We start from the raw sequence: 20,083 nt of genomic DNA on the forward strand, positions 1-20,083 counted from the left end.
TAATCCACTTCTGAAACTATGGACACATGAGGCTTTGCCAGGACACAAGAGCTGCAAATTCCTTACTAACCCTAAACTAAGCTGATATTTTTCTGTCTGTTGCTTCTAACTTTGTCCTTTGGGGAGGTTTCATCCCTCAAATTAGCTTAAATGGAATAATTTTATTTATTTGTCGCAGCTGCTCTGTATACACAGAGCCTGAGTTTGTCACTGGACACCAACTCAGCTGAAATCTCAGCATCCACTAGCTGCTCAGCCTATAGGCCGGATGCTGAGAGCTATTAGCATTACTGGTAGCAGTTCCCAGGGTAATACATAATGGAAAGGAGGTTTTCTGCCAGGACAGCATGTACAGAGTGGTTTTATGGTAAAAAAAAATCTTGGCTTTGGCTGTAGGGGAGCTTTGTTTAATTTCTAGATTTGTCACAGACACATCCAATTGTAGTTATGTCTAATCTCTGTTCCCAGAACAAATGCTTTCCATAAATAATATAATTAGCTAATCTTGTAATAGTATAATACTTTCTGTGACCTTTAAAGTGGCTATGAATTTAAACCCACCTTTTCTTATTCTTTATTTTGATTTTTGTAACAAGAGCAAGAAGATGCAGTACCTTTGCTAGTCCCTGGGAGTCACAGTTTTAATACTTATTGCAGCTGCAGAAGCATTATTGGCTGGGTGTCAGGAAGGCAATGTTGGCTGGGACCCTTCCTCTGAGAAATTCTTCTGAAAGAAAATGCCGCTTCTGCAAAAAATGTTGTTTCTGCAAAAGTAAGCATTTTTTCCCTCCATCAAAAGCTTAAATTCTGCTAAATGTTGCAGATTTTCTGACAAGATTTTCAATTTTTCATTTTGGGTTGGTTTTGATCTGAAACTGATCTCTCTTCAACTTTACTATTGAATAGCTTCAAAACAAACCATCCCACTATGTTCCCTCAAGAGTGACTTCAGCTGAAGTAGCATCTGAATGTTGATACAGCTGAATGTAACTGATACTCAGTTACCTCCCTCTTGTGCACAGATGTGGTTGAAAATTTTTCTGTCTGTTTCTCCACTTAATCATGTATTTCATGGAGCTATGCCAATTTCAGTAAACGGTTCTGATGTGAAAATTATAAACACTTGATTTTTTTATATTATATTATTATGCTTGTTTAAAAAAACCCCAACTATTAGGTATTTTTGTATTATCAAACCATTTTTGTTTCCACAAGAAATTTTCAGCTTCTCAGTTGGAATAGGAATTTGAGCATCTTCAGTGCTGAATTTTGATACGGTGAGACTAAAATGCTGACAATTCTAATTAAAGTAAGTTAGAAAGTTAATGGGCTTATTGTAGAAAGACTGTAATGTAGAGAGATAATTGCTCCCGTTTTAAGGAAAGTGAAATGAAATGCAGTATTTTCAGTGTTTTGGTCACTATGACCGGTAAAGCTTTGACTATAGCCAAGAGTTAAACCCGGCAATCCTGAATGCACATTTACTTTGTTACTGAAAGACTGTAGTCCTTTTCTGAAGGCTTTGGCAAACTGAGGTAGAAGTTCTGACTCTCATTTCTTCTGTGGCCAATGGCCTGTTTGGGCAATGGGTCATAGTGTGAAAACACCGATAATCCTGGCTGCTTTGCATGACTGCTGGAAGAAACCATGGCATTTGTGAAGCGCATTTGGTGACCTTTAGCAACAGTACTGAGAAACTTACTTGTACAGTAATAAAACTTCCTGGCATCGATAATACAGTAAGTAAAGATGACTGTGCATTCCAAGGGATAAAGGCTAAATATCTGGAGGTTAAATGTCACAAACATTACTTTTCTGTGGAAAACATGGCTACAGCAGCAGCCATTCAGTACAATCCACTGAAGTCCTGGGGCCACCTGAACTGCCAGATGGCTCTTCTTCCTTCTGAATTAAAAAAATTACATTGCAGAGTGTTTAAACATTTAAATTATCATCTAGAAAGTTTTTGGAATATTTAAATTAAAACTGTTATACTTCAGATAATTTCTGTGATTTCATGTAAAAATTCTGCTTGTGCTATCTGATAGTTGAACCTAAAATCTTCAACCATATAACTAGAGTGAAAGCACCTGATTTACAAAACTTTTTAGGCATTTAGATCCATAGAAATGACTGCATCATTGAAATCAATAGGAATGATAACTTTAAGTGTATTATTTATTTTGTAGTCAGCAGAAAATTGAGTCTATTGTCAATGGGCTTAAATTTGCTAGACTCCAGGGTTCATATTCAAGGTGATTGTCTTTTTTTTTAAAAATTTTGGAAGCAACTCTGTTAAATGCAAAAAACACTACACTTAGTTCAGTGCCTTTAAGAGTAACTCCAGTACAGTCAACTGACAATTTGTTGTAAATAGATATGTATGTCCCCTCACCTTCCCTCGGCAGAAATCTAAGCAGACGGATGAGCTTTGTGCTGTGCCCTGAAGGTGAACCAGCTTTGGGATATGTCTCAGACCATGGTGCAAAGTGACTTGATTTAAGAGCCCTCCCTCCACTGAGATTGCCTGTCACCAATCCATATTCCCAGCTATAGGGATTTGTTGCAGTTGATCCTGGAGGTAGGGCTAGTACAGGTAGGTCCAAGTGCTTATTTGACTATTAACGATCTGCATTATATCCCCCCAATAGTGAAAAGCCGGTGTGGTCTCCGTGATGTTGTATCCCTGAAGGAGATGATTATTAATTTAGCAGTGAAACAAGAAGCAAACACTCTACCAGAGCAGAGTTTTTGGTGTCATATATAGTGACCTTTAAAAAAGCTGTCAGTACAATTTTTTGCAATGCTTCCCAAGATAATGCTGCACATTTTCGGTTATAGGGGCTTTAATTCCTTAGGGTCAGATTTTGTATTAAAGGAAGCAAACTGTAGAAAACTTGTAACACAGTTATTGAATTGGTGTGTAAAACATGCATCATATGCATAGGCTGGTTTTAGCTTTGTCTATATGCAAGTATGATTATTTATATCACCTCTGAACGTGAATTTGAAGGGGTTGGCAGAGCCCAGTGGGGCTCTACGGGTGTGGCCGCACAGGGATCTCTGTCCCGCGACCAGACAGGTCTTGGCTGTCACCCAGGAGCGGCGTCAGGGCTGGGATGGCTGCTGCCTTTGTCTTGCTGCATTGGGGCTGCTGGGTGCTGCTTGCTTCCAGGACCCCCACTGTGCAGAGACTGCTGGTCACCAGCACTGGGATAAGTACGCGTGTCTGAGTTTTCACTGGGATTTCTGCACATTTGTCACCTTCATTTGAGCTGTTACTCTGGATTAAAAAAATATAACTTGTTAGTTAAAGAACTATTTAATTTATTTCTGTTAAATAAAGAATCGGTTAGACCTAAAGGTGAAGCATGGGGAAGCTTTCCCAGGAGAGAAGCCAGAAAGGCACGTGGAGGTCTCCTTCTGTGCTGGATCTTTCCTAAGAATTTCTAGTGGAGATGTTGATTTCCTTTTTCATGGTTAATGGCCTTTGTTCAGGTTTCTGGTGCTGGAAGCTATGGCAGAAATCCTTGATCCCATTTGGGACCACAGTAACTCATGGCAGAGGGCCCGATGAGGCCTGAAGTCACTGCCAGGACTCTTTCTGTTATCTAAACAGTTATATAGTTTCATCTCATTCAAGATGCAATGTCTAGGAAAGATTTTGCTAGCCAAGACAGGCAGTTTTATTTGTTTTATAGAAAGTGGACTGATGGAAGGATTTTGGGAGGAGCTGAGCCAAGCTGTTAGGATTACAGTTTCTGGAAGGCTAAGGAGGAACAGAGAGGGTTCTGCTATGCTGCACGTTTTCCTATGATGTTAGGTCATTTCCAGCTAGCTGCCTTCCCAGTTGCTACTGCTGGTCTGACCTTTTGGGATTCTCTGTAGCAGGGAAGATGACTTCCTCAAGAAGGAATAAATGAATTTGCAGATACACTTATGCTAAAAGCAAAGTGATTTGTATGCGGTATCTCCTAAAGAGAGAAATCCATGGGCAGAACGCTCTCTCCCTGTAGAAAAATTGAGTCATGTGGGGTTATACATTGAAGTCTCTAAGAGGATGGCTCTTTCAAATAAGGTGTGTAATAGCTGACCTTATGCGTTATATATCTGTTGGCCTCCAGGATGGAAGTTTCCCGGGGACAGTGTGCTGCAGACATACATGTTACCATGTATGTTAATGTCTGCATGTCTCAAAGATTTTGGTAGGAAAAGTGGTGCAGGCAGGGTAGGATGAGGTCTGTGTTTGTGTGCACTGAGTAGTATCTACCCACAGATCTGCTTTTGGCTGCAGATGCCTGGCTAGCTGTCTGTCCAGGGGCCATAAACTGGATGGACTTGTGTTTACTTTGTGTTTGGGAGGAACTCTGCCTGCGGTACAGTGCTCTATGGCCTCAATAACCTTATAATTTTCAGATGAGCCAAGTGAGTTATTTCTGGCAGAAATTAAGGGGATCTTTGAAGTCTTGAAGAAATACTATATCCAGTACAATTTTGTTTGGTGGTGGTGGAAATGCCTGTTGGGAGCAGCTTTGGCAAAGGAAACATGACATATTTCCCTGTATTGCAAATATACCATCTACTCACTGTGACAGTGTAGTCAAAGACGACTGCTGTACCTGCTCTTCCCTTGGAAAGCAAAAATAATTGCTTAATTGACTTTACTGAGAATAAGATCAGGCTTAGCTTCTGTAAATCACTACTTAGGGCTGCCAGTTTCCTGTGATACACGTCGTGTGATTCCTCCGTGAACCTGGCCACAGATACCTGCTGGCTGTGCGGAGTCTACTGCCTTCTGCGGCAGTCCTCAGTGCAGGACTTCCCTGGAGCGAGCAGCGGGACTCACTTCAGAGTAGCTTTCTCCTGATGTGCAAAACATAGGGAAGGGGAGAGTAATCCAAATTGGAGGAGCAGCTGGCATGTCCTGTTCTCTGTCATGGAATGAAGCGCAAGTAGGGACCAGGCAGTGTCCAACTTATGCAAAGACAAATGATGATGTTCTGCCTCTAAATTAGCCTGGTTTGCAAAGTACCACTCGATTCTTATAAAAATATTTGCATTTGACTGGAAGAGCGTGAACATCACAGTGTATCACAGCTATTACCTCAAGCCTAGCTAGCAGCAATGTAGTGATGAAAGTAATGTAGATTAAATAAGATCTCATTTGTAAAATTTCATTTAAATACCTTCAAAAGAAATCAAGCATCAATATGGTTTGTTGTTTGGGTTTTTTAAAAATGAAATTGGCAAGTCACATCTGTGTTTTGTTAGGTGCTATGGCTTTGCTATCAGATAGTGGCATTTGTCATCACAGCAAATGTCTTGGGTAGGGGAGTGGAGTAAATCTGTAGCAAAACTAAGTGGCATATTTGTGTTTACAATTGGAGGCTGCTATGAGTTTTTATGAACCACCTCAGGAGCAGCAGCTGCAGCTTCTTTGGGAGGATATTTGCTCTGATATTAAGAGGATGGCAAGTTGAGGAGAACAATGAGCTCATATTTGGCTAGGATTTACCAGGCTCTATTACAGGCAGTATGATGTATATTAAATAGACCCAACTTGCTGATATAATTTTGTCCCTCTAGTAATAGAAAGGAGCCCATTTAATGCTTGTATTTATGGTCATTGCTCCATCCTCCTACACCATGTGGAAGAAAAGCAGTTCTGGTAATACATGTATACATTAAGGATCTAATTTAAATTCTTCCACTGGTTGTAGTGGAATAGGCTTTTGGTGAAGCTGCTGTGGCTTGTCTTTGCTGCTTTTTGTTATTGCACAAGTCTAAGGCACTTACATGTATTCTGGGTTAATTACAGCCAGAGCGGTACCATTTCCTGGTAGGCTTATAAAGCCCGTGAGAGCCCTGGTGAGGACATCCCTGCGAAAAAAGGACCGTCTCTGAACAGCAGAAACTGAAATTCTGCTTCATCAATTTCTGCCCAGTCCTAACAGTGAAACAAGGCCTTGAGAATTTTAAAGCTTTCTGTTGTGAAATGTCTGAAGTTGGGTAGCCTGTTTCTCTGGGAGGTGGTAGAGTCTGAGGCCCTTTAAATGCCACTGCATTGCCATTTTATTTATTATTCATTCAGTGAGTGTATCAAATAGCTACAGGCATCCATCTGTCATTTTGAGGCCTGTCCCATCAATTTGAACAGGCAGCTGCACAAAGGGACGGGCTCTCAGTATACTCACCTCTGTCCCCGGCCTCCTCAGCAGTCTGGAAAATAGAAATAAAGGCTGATGTATGAGTTACACACGCAAGCGGCTATTTTGGTTCTTTTCTCTGGGTTTCGCGATGATGTTTTACCCTCTGCTTTCTCTAAGGGAGGTAAGAAACAACTGGCAAGTGTCTCCCAGAGCATTCAGTGAAATGAAGCTTTTGATGAATCCGTATATGCTTTATAACCTCTGAACTCGAAGTGCTTTGCTGCCTGTGCCCCAGCTCCTTTGGGCAGGGTGCCCAAGGGTTGCTAGCTTGGGCACACCACCCGCCCTCAGGGCTAGACGCTGGCTCTGGCAGCGCTTCACAGCCGTCCTCTGATGTTGCCTTCAATTTTTGAGCCTGGGAAGGAGTGAAGTGGCCAGACTTTCCCAGTGTTATTCAAAAGCTGCATCTTCTTTTTTTCAAATTAGTGAAAAACACCCTGACTGGTCTCTGTCTCAGACAATTGTTTAGTTAACCTGGGAGATATTTGCATTTTTTTCCTCATGTTTTATCATAACAATGCTTTTAACTGAGGCTCTCAAGATTTTTTTGCATTTGAAATGAGCAGAGTTCAGGGGAGGAGACTTTAGTGTCACATCTGTGCAATCTGTTTAGGATATATTTTTGCTCAGGGCTCAAGATAGAAAGTTAAAGGTACAGTCCTTTCAGTCCATCTCTCTCCCCCTCTCCTGTTCATGTGTGATGCAAGTGCAGACGAGAAGAACTTCACTGAAATCTGCCAACAGTTAAAATCTTCCTTCAAATTCTAAAATAATTCATCCAGATTTCAGTCTTGTTGAGCTCGTTCTAGAGCACTGGAGAAATGTATGAGCCGCGGACAAGGATACAATTTAATGTGCTTTTTAAGTGCATATTCACAGTTAAAATTGACTTTGTGATTCTCCTTGCCTTTCTAATCTTTGCCTAAAGAAATAGGTTTGCAAACACATACAATCTAACCAGTATCTCTGTTTAAATCTGAAAACCTATTCTAGGGAGAATCTTTTCCAGTTGCTTGGTCCTGTTACCCAGAATCACGTCTCTTACAGAGTACCCTATTATTTATGACAACAAGCAGGATGATGATCAGCATAAAACCGTAGAACCAATACAAATGCCTCTTACCAAATGTATGCTGAATGTATCCTGAGGCATTAAAGTGGATCAAGGAGTAGCTACTACTCTGCAGACATCTGGTAAAAGCACAGATTGATTCTGAATGTCCCCCAGCAATGAAGTAGCGCTACAGATAAAGAAATAACTAGTATTGTGAAAACATCTGCTAATTTTTATGCTTACTGTGGAATATACGCTACAAAAAATGTTTCTCCCTCATTTGCGGCTACCTGGATTGCTTTTTAATTAGGGCTAGATGGTTCAAGTTGGATAATAGCAAAATTGTTTCAAATTGACACAGCTGTAAAAAATATTCAGCTAATTTTATTTATTATGAGATCCAGTGTGAAATGTCTGACTCTGTACATCCTGATGGCAGCCCACAGAGGGTCTGTAACTCATGCTCCCCTTCCTTATGCAGTTCTAGTTTGCTTGGGGTACAGTCTGTTTCTGCAGCTTTAGGGCTCTCTGGTCAGGCTGCGTTAGCAGGAGCGAAGTCCCTGACTCTCCTGCTGTTCTCATCTTCAGAGGAAGGTGAGGGAGAAGATTTTAGCAATACATGGATGGTACAGGATATGGAAATTTTCAAAGAGATGGCTCTGCAGTGGTTGAAGCCCTGGCCTCAAGCATCAGGAAAGAGGGTGGTCATGGGGGAGTGCTCCTCTGTGCTCTTAACTCCCTTTCCCAAAATTCATTATTCTTCCTTAGGCAGCTCCTCTGTAAGCTCTGCATTGTGTCTCCTCCTAAACTTCATTGGGCAACAGAAGACAAGTTATGCTGCTTCTCTTTGGTATGAAATATAAATGTAGAACAACTCAGTCCTGAGTGTGTCTTCACCGGGGGCTTGTGCATCTTGGTCTCCTTGGGTGTTACTGGGCCTGTGTGCAGCTGGGGCTTGTGGTACCTGCTGAGGAACCAAGCTGGTTCAGCTGCTGAGGAGCTGGCTCTGCCCGCTCTGCCATTTCTGCTTTGTTCTCAGTGGTGAATGGAGAAAGGAGTCCATCATTGGGGCCTACTCAGCATGAAAATATCTCCTGCTTTTTGTTGGAGGCTGTGCTGTGTCTTTGCAGATGGTACAGGAATGGTAAAGCATCTGGAGGGAGCAGAAAAGTTAAGGTTTGTACTGCTGGATAGTGGGACCTTCTGTGAATAACAATGTGTTTGCAAAGATTTGAGGTTTTCAGTGGGGAACTGCTTTTTTTGTTTCAAATGGAAGTCAGCTTTCAGGTAATATAGATTTATCCACTTTGGGATACAAAATCCTGCTTTCCACTCTGTGCTATTTTTCCTGAATGCCACAGGAGGCTTTATTTTTCCCTGACAGCTAGCTAAAGGGCACGTTTATTTGACAACTCCTTCACCAGTGAAAAAGTAGAAAATACATTAATCTGAGGCTACGTGCAGCATAGTAGTACCAAGGAGCTCAACTGAGTACTTCAGAAAACAATAGCGAAAGCTTCTGTCAGTGCTGTGGGGTTAACTGGGAAATCAAACTTCTCTGAGTCAGTTCTAATGTATGACCTGTGTACAGAGAGAACTGCTTTTCAGGAATAAATCTGGTGTAAGTGGTAGGGGATGGGGGCGGGCAGTGTAGGAGGAGGGTGGAGAAACCCCAGATGTGAAAGAAGCGTGAGAAGTCAGGGTTGTTCTTGGATCACACAGGGTTAGCTCTAACTGCTGGGAGTAACAGCGTTGTAAGTCTTGCCCACAGGATGCAGTCTAATTAGCTCAGCCTGGATATTTAAATTATTTATATTGTAGCATCATGTAGAGGCCTGGGTCAGGGTATTACGTGCACACGGTTCAAAGGTAGTCCTTGGGCACTGAAGATCTTCGCAGCGAAGAGAAACTACATTGGTATTTCTTATGTGTGCAATTTGTGTAGTGGCCCCATGGGACTCTTCATGGTCTTGGTGGGACATTGTATGAATGTACACTAAGACGTGTTCCTTGAAGGGACAGCAGTCCTCAAGTGAGCAAAATACATATGTACCTGCTGTAGTTAAACAGGCGAATGGCCCCTGGAAGTCAGTAAGACTATATATACATCTCTAAGCGTAGGCATGTGGCTTATGCTGCTATGAAACAGGAAAATAAGCAATGAGAAGGGAGGGGAGAGAGCAGAGGATTGTGAACTTCTTTTGTACACTAGCTTAGGGCACAGCCCTAAGTACCAGGAATGAAATCCTGTCTCTTCTGAGGCTTTTGTAATTCTGTTATTGACTTCAGTTAAGTCAAGGTTTCCCAAGTCTTTGTCTCCGTTTTATAGCCTTTTGTTACGATCCTGAGCAACTGAAAAGGTTTGGGCTTCTGCAGATAAATCCTTTTCAGGCATTGACTTTTCTTGACAATTTTAAATGTCAATCTGTTCTTAACTGGTGGATTAGTGAGGCTTATTATAGACTATGTTAATTTAGTCTGTATATGTAGATCTGCATTTATAAGTAGCATGGAAACATGTGTTAACAGTTTTACATAATGACAGGTAAAACACTGGTCAATGTTTCAGCTGTGGATGAGAGGAGTCTGAAAGCTTGTCTGCAAATTCCTTCCTGGGCAGGCAGAGCTCCCCTGCTTTGCCAGGTGATTGAGAAAGACATTTCCCTGTGGACAGAGGAAGGAAACTTCCTTAGGTAAATTGACAGCACAGCTACTGGGTGTTCTGTGTGTAATGTTGGCAAGTCCCACCTAAGATGAGACCAATCTTTTCATTGATTTCCATTAAAATGCAGTATTTGAGGTTTTATTAATTCTTGTCTGCACCCAAGGCTGATGTTACTTACTACAAAAAATGCTTTAGTGTTTAAAAAAACAAACCCCACAACCCAACCCAATCCCCAGACTGTAATTACACGAGATGCTAGGAATGAACCTTGAGAAAGAGAAATCTGTGCTAGTTGTGGGGAAAAAAAATGAGGCAAAGTGATAAATCCTTTAGTGACATGTTTTTTAAAAAATGGATTCCTTTGTCAGATTTATTTTTACATCAGGAAGAAACTGTGCCTTTTACAGATGATGAGCTTGTACTGTTCTTTGTAAGACAGTATTTCTAGTATTCACAAGAAAGTAGACTAAACAGAAAATGTGAGTTAGTCGTTTCTGCAAGTTAAAGTGGAACAATCCCTTTTAATACTTAATTAGATTAAGTGGAATCTTTACAATTTGGAATGCTTATTTGCAATATGCATGAGGTGGAAACTGTAGCTTAATTCATATTTCTATTTTTGCATTGTATAGTTGTCTTATAAGAAAACTTGGGTACAAATAAATACATATTCATTCTGGAAAATGAAAAGACTGTCAGGCAGGTAAACTGGGTGCTGGGGCCAATCTTGTTTGCACATTATTGGGAATAGTAAAGTTTCTAATTGTTACGGAATTGCAATAAAGAGCTGTGCATCTATTGCTGGTGGAGGAACCAGAGAAGAATCCAGATTTCACTCCTGTGACTTTGAGATAACAGGAGTGAGACACAGAAATGTTTAACTTTGAATGCATGAAGAGAACAAATCTGAGTAATGCAGTGTATGTGTTTTTTGGTTTTTTTTTTTTTTTTTCATAGTCACATTGACAGTGACATTCTTCCTTGCAGGCTGGGAGTTAAAGGCAAAATATTCATACTCAGAGGCTCTGTTTTGTATGGGATAGGAAGCTGAAATCTGCACCACTTTGTGTGTGACAGTGCTAAGGAATGAGTCATTTTGGTGTAACACCAAACAGCTTATTCCAATAAGGCACATTATTACCTTTTAAAGTTACTCCCTCTGCACCACTTGAGATTCCAACATTGTTTTTTTTCTGCTGCTCTAGGGATTTGTGTTAGAGTTTTAAAGAAACACATAGTGACTTTAAAGAAGAAATCCAATAATGGTTGTTTTGTTTGTTTAGACCCCGCCCTGCACCTTGCAGTAGTTGTTAACAAAGTGAAGTTATTGAAGCCAGTATCTTGTTTTCTTTATAGCCTGTTGTAAAGGTGTGGTACCTGGGAGTGGGGGGTGGGGGTGGTCGTGGTGAGGGAGTTGTTTGTTTTTAACAAAAGGCTTGGATTATTTCTGTAACTTTGGCTTCACATTAGGGTGCCATCTCTGTGCTAAACACCTATGGCTTGCCCTTACAAGAGAGAAAGATGTAATGGGAAAACCCAGCATGTTTAAAATACTGTAGGATCAAGTGTTTCTGTGGCCTCTGTGTTGGTGGCAGGGGAAAGCAGAGCCAGATGTCCTCACAGAGGCCATGTGTGACACAGGTTCCCCAGGGTCTTGTGAGTCTCCGCATGTGGCTACTGCGTCTTGTACCTTTTTGTCAAGGACAGGTAGCAGAGGAGGTCAGACACGCAGTGTAGCTGTGCTTGGGTAGTAAAGCAGCTATACCCAGCCACCTCTGGAGGGGACGCCCCATGGCTCTGTTAGTGTGGTCGCATGCAGGTCGGAAAGGCAGAGGAAGCAATCTCGGATGCAGCAGTGCTTAGCAGGAGTTTGGCTATTCAGATGTGCTCTTTCAAATATGATCATCAGCTCAAAGCAGTCAGCAAGTCTGGAGTTCAGTGCTGCTGAGTCTTGCCCCCTCGTAAAATGAGGTTTCCACTGTGTGTTACTTTTGGTGTCGGGGTGTGCTGATGACAGTATCTGGTTGTAGGTTCAGTCACTGTTGCCTACACTGATATGGACAATGACATCCTCCATTCCTACTGAGATTGAACTGATCTAACCTTATTGTGCTTAATTTATCTGAGAGTATGCAGTTTGTTTTGATGTTTCTTTTCATAACAGCACTTCCCTTTCAAAAGAAACAGCATTACGCTAGTACTAATGGTGCATCCCTGTGTCTACATGGTACCAGTGGAGCAGCATGTTAAATGCAAACCTTTAGAAAACACATCTTTGTAGCCGTCTAACCTTTGTATTCGCTACCTAACAGTATACAAATGAACCGGGGGTTCTGTGATGCAACATCATGAGGTGCACCAGAAAACACGTATAGCCTATGAAGTGAGTCGATGAGCTTGAAAAATAGCAGCTGAATTTAAGCTGCCAAATTAGTTTAGTGGGGGGAGACTGTAAAGCATTTTTCATAGATTGAAATGAATTGCTCTAGGTTGTGATGCCCATGACCTTTAGGTATTTTTGACAGTAAAGCATAACCTGTTCTCATGAGAAGAAAATCCCCATCACAAAAGACACCTCTTACATTATTCAGTCCTTTGACGTGTGTGGGTAAGTCATTTTATTTGGAAAAGTCGGTATGATTTCAGCACGAGGATGCCCTCTGCTTTAATTCAATCTCCCTGACCTAAGTTCAAACCCATCACACATTGTAGCAACTGCAAATAATTCCTTTGTAAAGATTGTCAGAAATGAAATGAGGTTAAGTCAAAACGCCACAGCTCTGCAGAATGCATGACTAGCACATATGAAGGGGTGATTGGCAATTGCTGGCCAGAAGTGTCAGTTTTAAATTGTCCTTGGAAGAGTTGTCATCCTCAATCAAAGGTTCAGCTCAATGACAAGGAAATTAGAGAAGTGCCTGTAAGAGCTGATCTCAACTTGAAAATGCTCAACAAGAGGGTAAAAGTTCGAGAAGATAATTTAAGAAATGCTAGTAATGTAACTTTCTCTCCACGCAAATGTTAACAGCTAATACTACAAGCTACTTCCACACTGATTTTTATCTTCTGACTTAGCCTTACTTGGTCAAATTTAAAAAATACTCAAGGACTAGGCATGTAGCTGACAAGTTAGGATTTTCAAAGCATAAGAAAGGCTAAACAACTAGGTCTGTCTAGCCACCAGTAGGACTTGGGTCTTCAGCCTGACTGGATGTTAGGGCTTGTCAGAGGAAAGCGGGTTCTTAGCTTGTAGCTTTGACATGTAGAACCTGTAGAGTCTTCTTGTAAAAACCTTTCTGGTTTTTGGTTGGTGGGGTTTTTGAGTGAGATGCATTCAATGCTTTTTTGGAATGTAGGCTTTATTTTGAAGCAGAGTTTTGAAACACAGCGAGTTAAAATAAGGTGTCTTTACATTAACAAACACACAGTCAATATGGAGGAGTTGTGTGCTTCAAGTGGAGGTCTTAACTGGGACTTCGCATAGGTGTGAGCAGACTCACAGCTGGTGAGTTTACATTAAACATAGCTTCTTCCTGGCTTTTAGTCAAAGGTCGATATTTAAAGATCTAAATCCTGCCTGTATTTAGGAAGGGGGGAAAGTGCATCAGTATAATTATATCACTATAGTTGCACTGGTGCTGGCTTTCTGAAGTCACCACCTTTCTTGCCTTGTTTTTGCTAGAATTAATCTCCCACCTTATTTCTGGAAGAGCAGGAAAAGACACCAGCCACAGTGAGTTATCAGTGAGCTGAATTTCAGCAACCACTAACAGATGGGGCCAATGGAAAAAAACAGTAGTCTTTTAAAAAACAAAACAACAAACAAACAAACACCCCGTTTATAGAGCTCAGTTTTATTAATGTAATAGCTGTGAAAACTTTACTTTGTAAAAGAAAGGGGAAACTAAGGGGTAGGAAATACTAAGATGAACTGTATCTCTTTCTCTCTGTTTGTGAATAATAATGCAGAACATCCAGAGAAAAATCAGAAAATTCTTTACCATAGTTTTTCTGCATATGTGTAGAATAGTTAGAAATGTCTTTTTGTGCAGTATATTCAGCTACTTTTACGAGCTTCTCTGCAACATATCTTTCAAAGTTAAATTTAACTTGACACGTTTCTCAGTGACCATTAATTCAGTTTGTAAGAGAGTCTGGAAACCTTTGATATTGATATTGTGTTGCTGCAATTACTGCCCATGGTCCTGCAGCCATACTAAAATAAAAAGGCCTGCATACTTTGCTTTTAAGTCAATCCCTTAGAGGCTCAATCAGTTTGATTTCTGAAACCTGTGCTTGGCAGTGAAGCTGATTAAATTCTGCTGATATCAAGGGTGTGCACACTGGGTTCAAAACCTAGGTGCAATGTCATGTTCTCATAGTGGAGGTTATTATACCAAATGTTGATGTTTTAGAATCCAGGTTTAAAAAAAAAAAAAAGTCTTCAAAGGGTATGAAAAGATACGTGTGGAGCTGGGCAGCAAATGAGCTCAAAAACAGTGGATGAAGACCTATGGGACATAGATGTCTTGGTCACATTGAGTTACTTCTTTAAGCCTGTTTCTTGCAGTAGTAACAGAGGTTGCAGGTAGGAAAGTGATCCAAGCAGCAAGGGGATGTCAAGTTGAGGCAGAGATAGAGTGCATTAGCAAATTAACGCCTAAACTTTGATACAAATTTCTATTGGTTTTTGCACTATAAGGAAACGCCGTAAATTGCCCCAGAACTAATTCCTTGTAATTAGAACCCAAGGAAAGTATAGCTGACTGCCCTGTAGGTTACCAGTGCACGATGCTTAGAGTCTAATGTTGCATCCAGTTTTCAAGCTGAATGATAGAAAAGGCTGCAGATCTTACTCATTGTTTCAACATAAGTTTATAGGACTCTCGTGGATCTTTCTGGCTTTGAGATCATATGCAATAGCTTTTATATGACATTTTCAGGCTTGTCTAAGATGCAGCTGAAGAATTTATATCAGGGAAGAACTGATTCCTCCATTTCCAGTGCCACAGAATTGCATGCTCCACCCTCCCGTTACATCAGACTGTCTAGAAGTGTCCTAGATTACTGTTATTATTTTGGTTAGAAAAGCAACATTCCTTTTTACCTCCAATTGCTCTCATAAATTATACTAGGAAATGTCTGTCAAGTAATAGCAAGCAATGTATCCTTCGAAATGAAAGGGACGGAGCTGTTAAAAATAATCCACTTCTCAGTAATTGTAGCATACTTCTTCAAGCCTTGCAGTCAGGGCATTGAGCCAGACAAGAATAAGAGCTGGGTAAACAGGAGAGAGGGATTTTACCACTTTGTTAGTTAAGGTAATGTTTGTGGAAAATGGTAAGCCCATAGTAATTTACCCTAAAGGACTCTGGCTAGCAGAGCCCTTCCTTAAGAGAGATTTTAGTGATTCTTGGTAATTCCTGAGTCCTGAGAAAAACTTAAGTCCAGTGAGTGATCATGGAAGTTGGTAAACATCATCTTTTTGAGGGATTGGTCAGTAGTGCAGCAGTCCTAACTTGCCTTAAAACAGACATTCTGAACTAATGCCCAAAGATTTTCTTGGGTGAATCAAGAGCAGCTCTGAGAATGGTGAGCACTGAGCTATCTTTCCCGAGCGTTGGCTGGTGTAAATCCCTGCACTTGTGACTGTATATATAGTTTCTCTTTTTCATTGAATTTCTAACAGGAAAATTCTTGGCAGAAACATTTTTATCACTAAAGTGTCTTTTAAACATATGTGAATGGCTATCTATAAAAAAATGAATGGCATCTTAAAGGTAATCACATACCTGAGGATATCTGGTTGTAAGCCTTTTATTGCTGTCAGTACAAAAGACAAAATGCTTTCCTATTATCAAAAAAATTAATCATTTGGTATTCAGTAATGCGTGTGGATAGAATTAATTCATACCCTCATTCATTTCTGCACTCATATAGTTGAAGAAAATATGAATTGGATAGGCTGGTAGAAAAGGTGGGGGAATTGCAAGTTACCGCTATAGATTAGCTGTCCTGGGTGACCAAAACTGCCAAGGTAGCTGTGCAGAAGTAGCTAAATCCCTTGCAATGGTTTCACTATCTAGGGCTGCCCTGATGCAAGGCTTTGCTTCTGTTTTTCTGCAGTGTAAAAGGGTGGCCGGGTTTATCCAGAACACTTGTAATTTTTCAACTCTGAGCTCTGTTATGAAAATCGTTGGTCTCCATCTAAGCCTACAATTTCTTTCTATGAAATTAGTGAAACATCCTCACTCACGCTACAGTTGAGAATATCTGAAATAGCTAGTGGGATCCTGAAACTCACAGGGGAAGGAAATTTCCTCCACTAAAAGAACTTTATTTAAGTATCTGTAGTTATTTGAATTATTTTCTTTTTAGGATTGCGAGCAAATGCAACGTTGTTCTTTTTGAGTGAAGGTGATGTAGATCCTAACTAAACAGCAAGCTAATGTGAAACAAACCTTAACCACATGACTGCACACAACTGATGAGAGAGGTGCCCTTGATTTCCCTGAATTAATCTGAAAGATTGAATAAAAAAGTATGAGGCATTATTTTGAGCATGAGAAAAATGCATCAGTGAAATGATTTCATTATGGGAAAACAGACTTGCATTTCATGCTATTGCTTCAGAGAAATGAAATGAAAAGGCAGTTCTTATATAGCTATGTATTTACTTTCTAAACAAACCGGATCCCATTCAGTCTCAGTCATCTTGTAATTCTCTCTCTTGCTGATTCAGGTTGACCTTTTGCTCCAAAATTTAAAATCAAAATGCAACTCCTCTCTGTGGACACAGATATAGCCCAGAACGAATGATAAGGTACTTGGAAATAATAGCATAATTTACATGCAATTGTACATAAGAGATATAAGGTCAAAGCAGCATCTGAAGTCAGCTCTTGGTTCGGGAAAAGGCTGCACTTTTTCATACATCCGACAAATACAGCATTGGGAGTTGATTTTTCAGGTTGCTTCATTTTTTTTTTTTTTCCATTCCCTAAAGTAAAAAGATTTTGAAACAACATAAATAACTAAAGAGACAGCAACCAAATTTTAAGTGGAACATGGTATGTCTGGGTTTCTGAGGGCAGGCAACAAGAAGCCATGTTCACAAAGTGCTGCATGAAGCTCTTTCAGTAGGTGTCTACAATACATCTAAAGCTCCCTAATCTCTTTTGATTCCAAGTAATGACTCATGCTGATGTCAGGGCTAAACAGATAGAAAAATGTTTTCAAGCCTGTGGGGGTATTGGGAGGGTTTTAGTGTCTCTTACTCATGTTTTTGACAACTCTGACAATTGCTTATACCTCTTTCATAACCTTGTTTGTTGGTTTGGGCACATACATGAACACTCTTGTTGACTAAGGACCGCAACCATAGCCACTCAGCTTTAGGGATTTGGCTGATTTAACGTTTATGCACTCTTGAAATGTAAAGTATCATATTCCACTCGAAACCTGGAACACCTATTTTTTTGAATTCCATGCATCTCTGGATGTGTAAATGAAAAGATTGCTGCCCCTGAGCTGATTAGTGTTTTTTCATCTGTTTGCTTTTTCCTGTAAGAATATACTGAGTATTTTCTGCATCGAACAGTTTCATTTTTATTAAAGCAGGAGTAAATAAGTACTCTTTACTAACATATATCTGAATCTTGGGCTTCTGCATAGCCTTATATAGGGCTAGACAGTATGGACAGATGAGCATTGTGGATGGCCATAATTATTTCTCTTTGGCTTTGCTGCCATGGTGCGTTGGAGGAATGCGTAGGCTTGTGTCAGCAATGACATAGCAGACAGTGAGCCAAGGAATATAACAGACCTGCAACAAACCATTACTGAATGGATGTGGGAGGAACCTTTCATCCTGTGAAAAGAAAGTCTCTGAACTTTTTATTTTCTGGGGTGTTTCTTTCTGTTTCTCCCCGCCCCCTCCCCCCCAGCCTTTCATTCCAGTAATAGATGTTAAAGCATTGTGGTGTGTGCATGAATTTTTGGGGAAGTTTCTTTGTAAACACAATTTCTAGGGTTTGCCTAGTTGTATTTAATGACTTCAAGCTGTAGGAGTTAACTGCTGGACTCTATGCAACTTATTTTGCTAATTTCCTCAGTGTTTAATGCTTATTACTGAGTTGACATATTGACCAGTCCAGCAAGAGAGCTGCGGTTCAGCAGCACCCTCAGCTATTGCTGGGCTTCATATTCTACTTGTTCTTTCATGCTTTTCCTGTGGGTCATTCAGGCTAACTCTGCAAACTGAATGTAGGGGATGTGCATCAAGTGCTTTGGATTAGCATAAAACCAATTAGGACAAGCTAAGGAGTCTGGTTAAGTGAAGATCCAAGCCTTTGGTGATATGTGTGCTTCTCTCTGCTGTACTGCTGGCACTAGGCAATAGGAGGAAGTACCTCCGAGTTCAAACATGTCAAACGTGTTCTGGAGATCAAATACAAACAGAAATGACAATGTCGAGGTGGATTATCTTTAACTGATAATTCATCTATAGGTTCTAAGCTAAATGAGAGAAAAGCCTAGGAATTTCTTCTAGTAGGCAGAATCAGGCCTATGCAAAGGATTACTAACTGTGATCTTCTCCAGAAGCTATGCCACTTAATGGAAGTAATTTACCTCTTGGCATGATGTTGAAGGAATCCTTAGCTGTGCTGAATTAAGATGTTTTCACATCTGGTGGTGGAACAGAAAGGTTTTAGGGTATAGCCTTCATTAAAATTATACCCAATTATAACTTTTTCCTGGTTTTCATTAAGCTATTTAGCTTTTGGCTTAAAAATAATTAAATCTGGATTACACTTCTAAACTCAGGAGGGGAAAAAAAGTATGAGAAAAGATATTGTAAAAGCAAATGCTCACTGTAAGCATTAAGTATTTCAAGTTCCCATCAGGACTGGAGACATGTTTTTAAGGCATTTTATGAGCTCTTAATAGAATAAAGTCCTTCCTGTGAAGATGTACTTCTTTCCAATGATATCTTTGCTTTAAGTTTTACACTGGTTTTTTGCTATTTACTTTATTGTTCAGAATTCTGTTTATAAACTTAATCCTTAAACCAGCACATTTGTAGAAGTACCACATGAAAAATTTCACACTGAATTTGTCTCAGTATGTTTTGTTTGAATCGATTACCAGTTATTTTCTGGATGTTCTGCTTAGAGTGAAGGTGTTAGAACCATACTTTTTCAGAAGTACTATTTTGGGTTGTATAACAATGCAGATTTTGATTTGGTGTAACAATAGTGTCTCACGGAGTATGGTAAAGCAATTCTTAGCACTTGGACAGCATTTAAGATCTTCTAGGCAATGTGAAACCTTAAACTAATCCTTCTAAGCAATCCTGTGAGAATCACCCATGTTTGCATTTTGCAGTAATGCAGAATGAGAATACCATGTGACTTGCCACAGGCTAGGCAGTGAGCAAGTGGTAAAATGGGGATTAAAATTTGAAAGCTCCTGGCTCTCAAGCCTGCACTCAACCCACTAGATACCAGTGACTCTTCTAATCAAACCTCTGAAACTACAATATCTTACCATCTGTTGTGCAAATTTCCTTGGGGAACTTCAAGACACTCTTTTACATTTCAGGCTCTCTGAAAACTGTATTAAAAAAAAAAAAGAAAGCTAGAAGTGAACCAAAAATGCATACAAGTCATCCATTTATTCTTGTGGTGTGTTCGTTTGGGTGTTGGAATCAGCTCATTGTTGAGGAAAACAAAAGGTGTCTCCTACAGAACATTTCAAACATTCATCTGTTAGGCAAAATGTTTTTTTCATGATTAAAACAAAAGGGAAAAAACCCAGCTTAATTATTTCCATCTTCCAGTTGCCTCTGTCACACTCCTTTTGATTCAGTGACTTACCAGAATTTACCCATTGGCACAACAGTTATTTTTAGACATGTTGCTAGATTTCAAGTAAAGCTCACTAGTGCATACAAATTATTCATTTAAGCATTGATTTGAAAATAGTAATAATAATTTATATCTCTCTAACAGTGTGTCAGGAAAGCATTAAATGTAGTCATTCTGGAAGCAGTAATTGTAAGCAACAGTTTATTGGAAGATCATTCAGGTTTGAATGACAACAGAAAACGCAAGCCACAAATAAAGAAAAGCAGGAATTCAAGTGCCTGTTCTG

Source organism: Gavia stellata, chromosome 14, assembly GCF_030936135.1.
Source record: "Gavia stellata isolate bGavSte3 chromosome 14, bGavSte3.hap2, whole genome shotgun sequence".
Taxonomy (NCBI): domain Eukaryota; kingdom Metazoa; phylum Chordata; class Aves; order Gaviiformes; family Gaviidae; genus Gavia; species Gavia stellata.